General features: G+C 24.3%; 1 long non-coding RNA gene across 1 annotated transcript; it reads right to left on the bottom strand.

The window, feature by feature from the left end:
• Nucleotides 1-610: 610 nt before the first annotated feature.
• LOC123262979 lies at nt 611-5,596 on the bottom strand. The gene is made up of 3 exons (XR_006509071.1): nt 5,150-5,596; nt 988-1,144; nt 611-851 (listed from the first exon to the last, which is right to left on the bottom strand). It is a non-coding gene; the product is annotated as an uncharacterized LOC123262979 (long non-coding RNA).
• Nucleotides 5,597-12,816: the final 7,220 nt, after the last annotated feature.

Raw genomic sequence — 12,816 nt, 5'->3', positions numbered from 1 at the left:
TTTATTTATTTTAATTTTGTATCATCAAAAAAGTTTTGACGTAAATTTGTGTCTTCTCTTGATTTTATATATTTTATAGTAATAAGAAATTTTTTACATAAAATTTATGGAGCATTTTAAAATAGTTTGTTGGTTCTGCAAGTTTGTTTCGTCACATTTGTGCATTAAATAATTGATCCTTTTGGAGCAGAATTATTTATAAAATTTAAAATACATATATTGTGATTAAAAATATCAAAAAATAATTAAACCAATATTTTTCATTCATAATTTGTAATTCTTGGCAGTCACATTGTGACTCCAGGTTAATATACAGTTTTAAAAATTTTTTTAAAAATTCAAAACAAGAATTAATTGATTCATAAAAAATTTGTTTATTAAAAAATCTAAAAAACATTTAAAAATCTTTTTATAATAACTCAATTTTTACAAGTATCTAATATGAAATATATTCAATAATTTAAGCATGCACTCCCGAATTTTATTCAATAAAAATGTTTTTCAATTACTCTGTTTTTATTCCAAATTAATTAAAAATTATTTTATACTTTTTAGTTTATTTTGTTATCATAGCTTTTTTTTTTTACTTGTTTAAACTGTAATATTTTTTTTCTCTAATAAACAAAGACTAAAAATGACAAAATTATTGAGTAAGGTAACTACTATGAATTTTCGAAAGAATAAACTTGGCCGAGAACGAGGAAGTAGCTGAAATATTCAGTGGTTTCGCATCTTCCTTTCTTTTTTTCATTTACAAATCCGTTTTTTTATTTTCGACCGTGCATTCCATGCGTGCCGGAGCGCCGTCGAGGGCCAATAAGGTCTAGCTGACCTTGTTTCTTCTCGCCGGTCTGCTTTTCGGATTGAATTAACCAATTTCCAAGCCGGTAAACAAAAAAAAATAATATATTATCTTAATTTATAATTACTTACTCCATCTAGATAAATTAAATCCCAAAAATTGAAAAAAATTATAAAAACACTTACCAAAATTCCTTAAAAAAATACAATAATAACAAATAAAATTATTGTAATTTATTTTTTATAATGGCTGGACAAATTCTGTTGACCTTCAAAGTTGAGTTTCCCGTCGACCGTGACAGCCATTTTTGTTTTCAATATCTCGGTAGCTTACTCAGCGATCCTAAACAAAGAAGAAATAAAACAAGTTAAGTATTTTATGCCTGAGATAGTATTTAATTAAATCCAATACTATAAAAATAACTTGCGCGCGACTCAATGAAGAATTATTATATTAATAATTTTACGCTTGTAATATACTTATATCGTTTATATATGCAAAATATCGTTTCATGCAAAATTGACTACTTTTGACCCTAACTCTTTTTTATTTGAATGAAAATTTTTTCCTACCAGATAAATAATATTTGGTAATTATTTACAAGTGGGGTCAAACCTATTTTTGGCCATAAAAAATAGATGAATTGATGGATCATCATAATTTTTTTTTCAACTTCTTTGTTTTTACGGCGGATTTATTGTGGTGATATCGAAAATATCAAAAAATTAATATTTCAATTAAAAAATCATCTTTGAAAGCTGGAAAAAATTTTGGCTCTTATGTTTTTGGATAAAATTTCTATTTTATTTTTTTTTGATATTTTTGATATATTTTTTTTTGAAAAGTACATAAAAAAAACGAACAATTTAAAAAAAAAAGTTTAATATCACAATTTTCTAAAAAATTTATAAATTAAAAAAAATTTTTTTTTTTTAAATTGTTATTTTTTTATGTATTTTGTTAAAAAAAAAATATATCAATAAAATCAAATAGAAATTTCGTTTAAAAAAATGAAAATCTTTGACCCAATTTGTAAATATTTACAAAACATTTTTTAGAATTTTTTCAAATTTTTGTCCCAACTAAAAAAAAGTGATAAATATTTGAAAAATTGACTTTTTTTTTAATAAATCGCAGGCATTAAAAAAAACAAAAAATTTTTAAAATGCCCATCATTTATCCAAAAGTGAATCAAAAAACAATTAAAATTTTTTTTTCATTTTTAAATGTAGTTTTTGTAAAAAAATATTCGAAGCTTTGTTTTTATTTATCATTTGTTTATTTATTTATTTGTGAAGAAAAAATTTTATTAAGAAAAAAGTTTTATTAAAAGAAAAAAAATTAAATTAATTCCAGAGAAAAAATTCCGAATAAAAAAACTGTATTAAAAAAATTTTCTTTGTCTAGAGTTAAACAAAAAAATTCTTGAATAAAAAATTTCCACAATTTCATAATTTTTTTGCTTAAATAGAGTTAATTTTTCTATCATTGCAGAGATTGAAGTCAACTTAAATAAATTAGCCTTTATGTTAGACTTCGCTTCAGTTAATATTATACATACACGTTGTATATCTGTACAATCACATATTTTGTCTTAGTAGGCGTGCACGTGAGTTTTAACAGAGCTTATCTTATGTAAACTTTGTCGTTCCTTTGTCGCTATCGATTCCATTTAGCTTTCTTAATAGTTAAGATATACTACACACAAAGCTGACATTTTTATTGTTATTTTATATTAAGTTTAATATAATTCTTTTTTTTTTAAGTATAATAATATTACATTCATACAAAGATAATTTCACAGTAAGATAATAATATACAACAGAACGAAAATTGAATTCTTCGAAATCGAGCTTTGGGTTTTTTATTTTATTTTATATCTATGATCTATAATTTACGAGGGAATAGAATTCACTCACGGAAATACTTACATTAGGGTAATCGGAAAACCACAGTATATTTTTTTTTATCGCTGGCAAGTCTAGTGTGTAAATCATAGATGGTTGGGAAACAGTTTGAAAAAACGCGGGAATTTTATTGGCAAATTTCCATTATATACATTGAGATATTTTGTGTAATATATATATAAGATAATATTCGTGGGATTGGTTTGGAGATCTGCCATTTTTACATAAAATTATTGCCGTTTTATCTGCGGGAATTATTATTTATGATTCTGGGCGCTGCGATAAACTAATTTGAATTTTTGTTCACGTGAGAGAAGCTAATTGGGCTATTTGTAATTTTTAAAACTAGAAATAAGGCCGATGAATACTTCAACGCGTTTTGTAAAAAAAATTGCAAATTTTTTTTTTTAATTTCTAAGGTAAAAGCCCCAATTATTGACGCTATAAGAGACAAAGTTATGATTTGATTTTTTTTAAGCAATCAAATATAAATATCGATGAATTTTGTTTGTGGTAATGTCTTCAGTAATGTTTTAACTAATCAATTTCTTTTTTTAAAATGATAATCAGTGATATTTACTAATTAATTTTAAATAATTAAATATGTGATCTGGATACACCAATTATTGACGGGTTAAAAAACTGATTGATCTAATTATTGACGTACCGTAACCCCAATTATTGACGCCCCTACTGCACATGCGTCGAATCATTTGGTTATATTGTTATTTATCAAAAACTTGATATAAAATAATCAATATTATTAAAGTTAATTAATAATAATTTCTATGAATGAATAATTATTATGAAAAATATAACAATTTATTGAAAAACTTATTTAACACTAAAACACGCCGAGTTATTTGACAGTTAAAAGCCTTGAATATGATTGCGTATATAACGTATTTTATACTTAAAAAAAAAAAGGCGTGATAGCGCTGTCGACTGGCAGTCAATATGGGATTCACCATAAAAATTATGAACTAATTATTGACTCCCGTTATTTAAATATCATAAAGCATACAATTAATTTCGATTTTTTAATTTTATAAATATTTCATATATTGTTAATTAAAAAAAAAAATAGATCATATAATTACATGAAAAAATTAATTTAAACTCGGTAGTTAAAAAAAATGCTTTTCTAACCAAAGTTGTTAAGAAAATAGACGCTTGTAAGCTGATTTGATGAACTGGTGCTAACTTTATTTTTTTTTAATAATTAATATTTAATATTTTGAACTGAATGTGATTTTTTTCAATTTTTTAATTAATTAGAATTTAATAAAAATTTATTTGATCGTTATTCTTATTACAGATAATTTAATATATTTAAAAATAATTTAGGGTGTCAATATTTAGACCCCCGTCAATAATTGGGGCTTTTACCTTAGTCAAGTTTTTCAATTTCGTTAAAAAAGTTTTGTTAACTTTTTAATTTTGTTCCAAAATATTTCAACCTATAAAAAGAGACTTAGAATTTTTTTTTTAAATTGAATTTTTTTTTCTAAAAGTTCATCAAAAATAAGAATAATTTTTAAGAAAAAAAAAAAAAGATTAAAAAATGTCAAATTTTTATTAACATAAGATCGTTAATTACGTTGATAAAAATTAAAAATTTTTCAAAAATAAAATCTCAAAAATTCCCATAATAATTTTGAATTAATATTTGCAATAAATAAATAATTTTAAAAATAAAATTTTAATTTTTTGTCAGTTAATTTAATACTTTTATTAGTTAATTTTACATTAATTTTTTTTTTTTCTAATTTTTCATTATTAAATTTTACTATTTATGTTATCATTTATAAGTCACAATCCATATTACTGATATTACTGATAATGACTGTTTATGGTTTTACATGTACTTAAATCATTTACTATTATACTTTTGCCATTTGGCTTTTTGCTTTGGCATTTAAATTTGAATAAATAAATAAAATAATGTGTTAAATCAAGACTTAAAAGTGTTAAAAATGGAAAATAAAAATTTTTTACCACAATAACGAAAAATTTTCCTCCATCAAATAAAAATTCGACTAAGAATAATTAAATTAAATTTATAAATGCACTGGGTTAAAAACCTTCTCAATGATTCGACTTTATTCCATTTAAAATTTTTACAACTGGATTACTAGATAGCACATTTTTTCTAAGAAAACTTACTGCCTATCATTATCGTAATCCAACTCGAGTGATTAATTCCGCGCGATAATTAATAAGACTTAAAAATAATGATTTATCATCAATAAAATAACACTATTACTATATTACTATATTACCGTACAATAAAAAAAAAAAATTTAGTTGTAACATAATGCAAGTTCATTGTCCTTGCTCCCTTTTGTCTCAATATATCATTCTCGACTCTTGTCGCAATTATTATTATCTTTCCCAAGATGAGAAGTTAACTTCCAGGGGAGTCTCAAATATAACTTACCATTTTATCTTTAATCGCAATAATAATAGCCCCCATAATTACAATGATCCAAGTTACAGCTACAAGATCGTATACAGAAGTAACGACCACCTTGTCTTTTTTATTATTTTTTTTTTTTATTATTTGGAACCGAATAAAACCCAAAGTTATTAAATGTCTCTCGGGCTAACTATCCGAGAAAGCTCCGCAACAAAGTATTAATCATAATCATCCGCGATATATCTTGAGATATTTTTCGGTCTCGTTTTAAAGCGGGCAGAGTCAAAACTCGCACTCTCTGTTAGTACTCACAATAGCACACACATACTGTACTATATACTCGACATAATATTAATAATATCGTAACATATATTCGTACAGTGTCATTTATTCACCACACGTGTGCAAGATAGAGAAAATAAAATTAACAGGAGAAATGTCTGTCTTGTTGTCTCAGCTAAACATCTGGCGTACTACTGTACGTATTATATGCAATATATATATACACAGATATATTATTCTCGTTTTGTCTGACTTAACATTTCTCACATTTTACCCGGTTTTATTATCAAGTACACTCAGAGCGTTTAATTGCGCGCTTTGAGAAATTTTAAAATTTACAAAATTTTAGGGAAGAAATAAAGTAAATATAAATAGACTAAAAAATTTTTAAGATATTTAAATAAAGTCCATTTAATTTTTTATAGAAATAAATTATATTATTGATTTGGGAAAAATTTTATTCTAGATAAATTACATTAAGAAGATATAGAAAAAAATTGTGACATTTGTTTCAAATATTTCGCGGCAAGTTTTAGGTTAAGAACAGATTACGCGCATGCGCAGATAGAAATCTAAATTTTATTTAAAAAGAATATTTAATTGCGCACTTAGGTTTGAAAAATTTAGAAAAATTCTTGAAGTTTTTAGTAAAGAAATTAATCAATTAAACATATATAATAAATTAAATAATTTGGAAATTTTTTAAGTAAAATTAATGCAATTTTTGATGAAAAATAAATTTTTGGATTTAAAAAAAATTACTCTAGACGATAACAGATTCAGCGCATGCGCAGATATAAATCTAAATTTTATTTAAGAAGAATATCTAATTGCGCATTTAGATTTGAAAAAGTTAAAAAATTCTTGGAATTTTTAGTAAAGAAATTAATTGATTAAATATAAATAATAATTTAGAAATTTTTCAAGTAAATTTAATGCAATTTTTGATGAAAAATAAATTATTGAATTTAAAAAAAAAATTATTCTCGATGATAACAGGTTCAGCGCATGCGCAGATAGAAATCTAAATTTTATTTAAGAAGAATATTTAATTGCGCACTTTGTTTTGAAAAATTGTAAAAAATTCTTGAAATTTTTAGTAAAGAAATTAATGGGTTAAATATTAATAATAAATTAAAAAATTTGGAAATTTTTTAAGTAAATTTAATGTAATTTTTGATGAAAAATAAATTATTGAATTAATAAAAAAATTATTTTAGATGATAACAGGTCCAGCGCATGCGCAGATAAAGAACTGGATTTGAAAGAAAAAATTTTGACAATCAAATATTTTGTAAAATTTTTGTGTTGAATTAATTTTCGGTAAAATATTTAATTTCTTCCTTAAGTCAAGAGTTTTTAATAATTTTGGTCCCAAATTTTTTTTTTCTAAGTTAAATTTATTTATTAAGTAGTGAAGAAATCTAAAGTGTATTTCGCGGTTGTTTCAACACACGAGCCTAACCTAACATCCTTACAACATACCGGATACCGTATTAAATACAAAGTACATATAGCACATAACACATAAGCTTGGTAATTGCTATGCACAATACCAAAAGGGTATTAACTTTAAGCCTTTTAGGTGTTTCCCGTTCTTCGGAACACGTTTCCTCAAGCGCTATTTATATACAATTTGTTTTCTTTTGTCAACGCTGAAAAACGTTTTACTACAATTGAATGGATAAGTTCGTGATGTAGAAATCAATTGCTTGTACTTGAGAATAAGAAAGCTTGCGTCAAATTTTAAATACGGACACATCTAGTTTTTTAATACACTGATAGGATTTATTTATAGTTAAAAATATTTGTTAATATTTAACAAATCATTTATTAGAGACCACTTTTTACCCTTAACAAATATTTCTTAGTATTTAAAATGATTTGTTTGTATTTAATAAATCTGATATTCATTTATTAAATATTAATAAATCTTTTTAAATACTAAAAAATATTTGTTAAGGGTAAAAAGTGGTCTCTAATAAATGATTTGTTAAATATTAACAAATATTTTTAACTATAAACAATTATCATCTTCTATAAGTGGTTAAAAAAAAGTTAAGCCAAAAAATTCAAGGTATATATTTGTTATGAAAAGTAATAACTTTAAAATTAAAAATTTTTTTTAAATATTTAAAGTTGTTTTTTTCTTTTTTATTTAGAAAAAATATTTAAATATTTTCAGAAATGATTTAAAAGACTTTTTAAATCTATGAATAGAAATCCATGCTTACTATTACATTTTCATATTAAAAGTAAAATTCTTTGTTATTATTCTTTGTATAACTGATAATACATACCGCGAGATTGGCATATTATATCGCGTTGAGCGTGTTAACTACGCAGCGAGCTAATCTCAACGATAAGAGAATCTAGAGTGCTTGAAGAAAGAAAGAAATAAATAAAAAGAAAATGTTTTTAAAAATGAGATAAAGGAAAGGAAAAAAAAATAAATTATATATAAAGTTGAAACAAAGAGAGATCTCAACACGTGGTGCAGTAGCTACTTAGGTCAACTGCAGGCGTTTAAATAAAGCGAGAAGAGTGATGAGAAAACCGCTGAGATAAAAAGAGTATAAATGAACACCAATATAACCGAGCGTGAAATACGTCGGGTAATCCCGGATGGTGCTTAAATTCTTATTTTTTATTTTTTCTCGCCCTCTCTTTCTCATTCTACACCGTTTTGTTTTTATTTTATTTTTTTTTTCGATGCTCACTATATCCTAAAAGTTCAGGGCTCGAGGCAGTCGGTATAGTACAGGAAATAATTTATGCGTATTGTCGTAATGCCATTAATATGTGTGAGCTAGCGCAGGCGCGTGCAATAAAATATTTAAATATTCCTTTTTAACTTTATAAGTTGCTGTTGTGTTGCTGTTCCCTGAAAGCTTCTTATGAATTTTATTTTATTTAATAATGTAGAGTTATTAGAGGTCTTAACTCCGGAGTGTTAAATTCTATGGATATATTTTATTTCAAAAACATTTTTTTTGACAAGTATCCATTTGACGGTCATTTTTTTCCTTCCTTAGAAATATGAAAAAATTATTATATAAGAGTTAATAATTTTTAATATAACTATTATTATAATTTTTAATATAAGGGCCTTAGAAAAAATAAGAACAATATATTATATATTGTACTAAGAATAAAAAATGATAAGTCGGTATTTAAAATCGGTGGAAAAAAATAATTATCTAATGTAGATTGCAAGAATAAATTTAAAAAACAATTTTTATAATAAAGTTAATTGCAAATAAGTTAAAAGAAATTAATTTTATTTATAATTAAATTTTTTAAATACTCAGTTTTCTTAATTCAAGAAATTTTCGCACAAATCATAAAAATAAAATTTTAGGATAAAGAAAAAAAAAGGTCATGGTTCAAGAATTATATTCGGATTTTTTTCATCTTCTATGCTAAAAAATTTGTTCTTTTTCTTCAAATTTTTTTTCGATAATTTTAATAAAAAATTTTTTTTAACCAAATTTAAGGAATTCTTGGTCATTTTTTCCGTTCCTTAGAAATATGAAAAAATTATTATATAAAAGTATAAGGGTCTCAGAAAAAATAAAAACAATGTATATTATATTGTACTTAAAAAAATGGTAAGTAATAAATTTGAAAAACAATTTTAATAATAAAGTTAATTGCAAATCAATTACAAAAAATTAATTGTATTTACAATTAAATTTTTAAAATACTCAGTTAATCTTAATTCAAGTCATTTTCGCGCTAATCATAAAAATAAAATTTTAGGATGAAGAAAAAAAAAGGTCATGGTTCAAGAATTATATTCTGATTTTTATCATCTTCTATGCTATAAAAAAAAGAGTTTTAATATAGATCCAAATAAAAAATTTGTTCTTTTTCTTTAAATTTTTAAATAATTTTAATAAAAAAATTTTTTTAACTAAAAATAAGGAATTCTGAAAGGAAAATGGAATTATTGTTGGTTAGGTAGAATAGTGTTTATGAATTTGGTTGCATGGCACTCTTATAATGTGCTTTTGATTAAGCTTCAAAATAATTTTCTTACACAGAAAAAAAAAACTTCTTGTACCAAGAAAATTAAAAAAAAAAAAAAGTTATTTTGGAGCAAGAAGAAATTTTCTTGGCTCAAGAAACTTTGACTTCATTCAAAAAATTTTCAATCTTCCTTAATATTTTCTTGAATCAAGAAAATTTACCTTCCAGTCAAGAATTTTTTTTTTTCAGTGCAAACAATATTTCTCTTTTATCGAGTAAATTTTTTTTTTTTTCAGTGGACATATAGGTATGTAAAAAAAAATTGAAAATTTTAATACGAGGTGAACACAAAGATTTGATATATAAAAAAATCCCAATTTATTTTGTTAGATAATATTTTCCAAATTTAATATTTTGAACAATCTTAAATTTCTTTTTTATATTTTTTCTAAATTTATAGCAAGTGCATTTTCTTATTGAAAAAAATGAAGTAATAAAAAATTTAGTTTTTTATTAACGTGGGACTTTATTCCTTAAAATAGGGACAACAGTTAAATTCGACATGAAAATAATAAAAATTTTAATTACGATGGACCCGATAGTGGTTGTTTAGTGTCTCCCGTAAAAAAAAAAAAAAGATATCACGAAAGAAGTAAACGGGATGGACTGAAACTTGTCCTTCGTTATGCAGACTCTGAGGCTATAAACGTGACTCGGTTACATATCACCCACTTTTCTCGCTACACACGCTGACCAACGTTCTTAAATATAAACGGTAATATTCAAATGATTACATTATGCCTTAATATCATTTTATAATACCCATATTATAAAACGATAATACTTAATGAAATTCCGAACAAAATTATCAGCAGTCTTCAAATAAATATTTCATTATTTTTTATTCCTTATATTATATATATTAACTGGACTTTTATTTTTGTAGAAGCTTACACAAGTCTTATTATATTGAATTTACGTAATCTCACATTTTATTTAAATTGTAATGCCATAAGTCACAGCTTTAATTAATTGCAGAAAAATAACATAAATATTAATTTCGAGATGATTTTAATTATTTTAAAAATTGTGTTTTTTTTAATTTAAACAAAGATTGTTATCTGTAATTTATAGTTTTTTTTCGCGCTTCACTAACCTTTATTTATTTTTAGCGTTTGCACGTGCACGCTTTGTGTACATTGCACACTTTTAACCAATTACTTAAACAAAGACAAACTAGAAATTTAATGAGACTTGTTTTTTTAATTAACGATAAATCTTTTAGATAATTAAACAAGTGTTAACGAAGTTATCAAGTACACTTTATTATTTGGTCTAATTTTATTATTATCATTATTATATTTAATTATTATAATGTTGTGCTATAAGTTAACCTTTATAAGTATATAATAATTAAATTAATTAAATAAATTTTATTATTATTTTTTACTGATATAATTAAGATAATTTTTTCATCTATATTATTAAGAGAATAAGAAAAATTGTGTGGCCAGTGAATTTATATCATAAAATGAGTCTTTATGGTTAAATTTGGTATCATTAGAGAGGTCTTGACCTGGAGTTGTGCCTTTTCAAGGTTTTATATCATTCTTACCAATAGTCAATTTATTATGATAAGTATTTAGGCATAATTAAGAAATGACCTTGTATCTTGTGAACTATTGATATTTTTAAAGATATAAGCTCATCTCGATGTTACACTCATCAAGACCTTTCATTTGAGTACCCACATCAATTTTTCATATATTTATATATATTATATATATGAATCTATGAAAAATATATAAAAAATGCATGTGGGTACTCAAATGAAAGCTCTTGATGAATGTAACATCGGGATGAGCTTATATCTTTAAAAATGTCAATAAATAAGAAATTACCTTGTATCATGTGAACTATTGGCATTTTTTAAGAGATAAGCTTACCCTGACATTACACTCACCGAGACCTTTTATTTGAGTACCCACATCAATTTTTCATATATTTCATATATTTATATATTTTACAAATACCATACATATAAAATATATAAAAAATGTCATGTGGGTACTTAAATGAAAGGTCTCGATGAATGTAACATTGCAACGAGTTTATATCTTAAAAAATGTCAATCATTAAGAAATGACCTTGTATTTTGTGAACTATTGACATTTTTAAGATATAAGCTCACTCAGACATTACACTCATCGAGACCTTTCATTTAAATACCCACATGTTCCACATCAATTTCATATATTTTACATATTTATATATATTATATATATGTATATATGAAAAATATATCAAAAAAGCATGTGGGTACTCAAATGAAAGCTCTTGATGAGTATAACATCGGGATGAGCTTATTTCTTCAAAATATATATTAAATATATGTATATATGAAAAATATATCAAAATGCATGTGGGTACTCAAATGAAAGCTCTTGATTAGTTTAACATCAGGATGAGCTTATATCTTTAAGAACGTCAATAGTTAAAAAAGTACAGTGCAATTTAACAAAAGTCATTATTTAATAAAGCAAAATTTTATTTATTTATAGTTCACAAGTCACGGCAGTCACATAGTCACTGTAAGGTTGCTAGTTATATATTAATTTTCAGACAACTAATCAAGTAAAAGAAAAAAAAAATAAATTTTTTTCAGAATCACAAAAATAAAATTTTTGAAAAAAAAAATTTTTCCTTCAATCCAACTTGTAAATTTTCGAGCACAAAACTATTTTTAAAATTTTTTTCCTTGAAAAAAATATTTATAAAAAATAATAAATTGCTTACAAAAGTTCTTTATATAAAATTTCTTACAATTTTTCATTTCCTACAAGAGTAAATCCAACTTTTTCGTTCTTCCCGCATCTCAAAAATCTAATCAAGGACACAAAAAAAAAAAAAAAAAAAAGTCCAAAAATACAATTCCGGGTCATTGATAAAAACATAACTGCATTATATCTTATAAATGTATCTCATCAATCAATGTGGAAAAATAAGCGTCAAGGTTTAATTTTTCATTGCGATTTGGAGGTGAAACGCCGCTGCCAGTTTTCATATATTTACATTCGTATTAATTCATGCATAAAAATAAACAAACAAACATTTATTGAGTAAATAAACAATAAACAACAGAAAAATATCATCTTGCCCGTCAATCTCAATCTATTTGTTCTCGTGTGATATCTCAGCGTAGTGTAAAAGTAAAGTTTTATTTTTTTTGGTGATTTTTTTTTAGTGGACCAGGTGAAGCTGATCCGAGAAAAGAGCTGGGATAAATCTGTGCTCCAAAACGAATGGACGGACAAAATTTTGGAGCAGTGCCAAGCACCACCGGCTCAACATCTCCGGCGTTGGATTAACGTAGGCCAGATCACAGAGTTCTTCTCTTCACTCATCTTTACTTCAGCTCTTGTATTCTAAGATAT

This window comes from Cotesia glomerata, linkage group LG4, assembly GCF_020080835.1.
Source record: "Cotesia glomerata isolate CgM1 linkage group LG4, MPM_Cglom_v2.3, whole genome shotgun sequence".
NCBI classification, from domain to species: domain Eukaryota; kingdom Metazoa; phylum Arthropoda; class Insecta; order Hymenoptera; family Braconidae; genus Cotesia; species Cotesia glomerata.
The sequence above is the reverse complement of the archived record's forward strand: the minus strand, read 5'-3'. Positions and strand labels throughout refer to the sequence as shown.